Genomic DNA, 2,308 nt, shown 5'->3' on the forward strand with positions numbered 1-2,308 from the left:
CCTACTGCAACACGGGGATTCGGTTTATACTGTCTCATCCGAATGACCGGTCTCCACGTGCAACAGTGGGATTTCCAACCTGCGTCATAAGGACCAACTCCTTACTTCGCGTGATTAGAGCAGACGCTCTAATTCGCATATTTAATCAAATAGTTCAAGAACGAACCTCACAATTAATACATATTTATTTTGTTAGTTAGAGGATGTAAAAGAGGGTGATCTCCCCTTTATGGGATTAGTACCATATATATTTGAAGAATGTGGGGTTTTTATATATTTTTTATGTTTTTGTGACTGGGCTTCATTTTTGTAGTTTTTTAAATCAAAAAAAAAAATGTTTGCTTTAGATACACAACCCTGACTTTCAGCGTTATTTAATATTTTTAACAAAGTAGTCAAAATGTAACATTGAAGAGGTCCTTCCATCCAATTAGAGAAACATGGTTTGGTTTTCAACATTGGTTAGTCTCTCTTTCCACTTTTTGTTTTCTCGTTTGTTTGTTTCGTTTCGTTTAAATTTATTTTGTTTATGGTTTTTTGTCACAATATTTCAGAGGGTTTTGACACCATACCCCCGCTTCCGAGAAAAACATTAAGATCCTCTCTCTCTCTCTCTCTCTCTCTCTCTCTCTGTTTCTTCGGGGAGGAATGCGCTTTTCAGTTGTTTAGATTAAAAGAAGTTGCAGGAAAGGCGTTCTATAATTCTTGATATCAAAGATGGCGGGAAGTGCATCTTCTAGTCCATCATAGACTCTAACTCTAGATCTCATTTTCAAGGTTATGCTCCGAAAACGATCGATTTTTAGGCCGAGGCAAGCTACTGACAGATAAGTTTGTTACAGGGATTTCACCAACCTTATTTAAAGTCAGCATCACTTACATGTTATGGTCGCTATATTGATCTTTCACAAATATAACCTATTATTGGATTCATTTCGACCGATGTGTTTCATTCTAATTTTCAGGCTTTTAATGTTGTTTTTTATACTGAATTTTACTAGATGGCATGTTATGCCCCCTGATCAATATAATAGTATATAGAGCTCACTTTCTAGACACCAGATATCCAGGATTTTTGTTTTATGCCCTATTCATAGCTTTGTAGGTAGTTATTTATGAATGTAGATTTTAGAAAGTATTGTCAAAAAATAAAGTTTTATGCTTGAAGATAACTGAAATCATGTACTGATCAAAATGTACATATATACACGGAATGATAGATTTATTTTTATTATTCTTGAAAAGGGAAAAAATTGAAACCGAAATATAAATATAGAGATACATGTACTGATAAATCCTGTAAAACAATTTCCCAGTTAAAAAAAATCAAACTTTGAGGTGGGGTCAATATTCAACAGGGTCTATTTTCAACTTGCTGAGGTCATCGAGGATAAGGAAAAGAAATATCAAGCCGTTGAAAAATGACCCCGGGTCAATTTTCAACTGGGGTCAATATTCAACTTTACACAGGAAAGTGGTAGCGTTTCGAGTACAGAAGTTTGTTTGTTTTGCAAGTATATTACCTTGTATATATGATTGTACTATTATTGATTTTAAATCATTACTCGATTGAAAAAGAAATTTATATACAAGTATTTTCAGCACTCAACATTTTGTATAAATGTATAGATGAAGAGATAGCTTTCAAAATAAAACGGAAAAGAATGAATGACATAATTTTCATAGGAAAATTAGTTACAATTTATTAAATCATTCATATTTATCTAAAAGGCTGGATTTGAATCAAGGAAATGCAACACACAAACAAGTTCAGAGGATACATGAAGTGTATTTTTTAATGATGATTTTTAAGATTTTCTTTATACGCATTATTCTTTCTTTAACAGATTGATTGGATGGAAAATGTGAAGGGTTTGTATTTCTTTTTTTTATATACAATAGAACAATTATTATTTTTAAGCACTTTGTCATTTAGATGAAAACTTTTGTATATTTTAAAGTTATGCTTATTCCTTATTTGGTATTCCCCTGCATACGAAAACCAAAGACTAAAATTTGTTTTACATCTATAAGGTTTCTCAAGCAAGCAAACAAAGTCATATATTTTTTGGATTAGATGTAAACTATAATAGATGTCTTTGTTCATCGTGCTGTCTAATCTGCTTTCACCTGTTAGGGAGGATGGAATCAGCTGCTGAGCAAGTTTTAGACGGGATGCTGTTAGCAATCAATGTATCGGTATGCGTCTGTTTTTATTGAATAAACTTAACACCCTGCAACTTTGTATACAATGAAAATTATACACTAAAATAGTTAATCTTGTTGAATTTAGACATGCATAGCTGTG

This window comes from Saccostrea cucullata, unplaced genomic scaffold (genome assembly GCF_032062105.1).
Source record: "Saccostrea cucullata isolate Sc308-1 unplaced genomic scaffold, CSIRO_AGI_Scuc_v1 ctg885, whole genome shotgun sequence".
In the NCBI taxonomy this organism is placed as follows: Eukaryota; Metazoa; Mollusca; class Bivalvia; order Ostreida; family Ostreidae; genus Saccostrea; species Saccostrea cuccullata.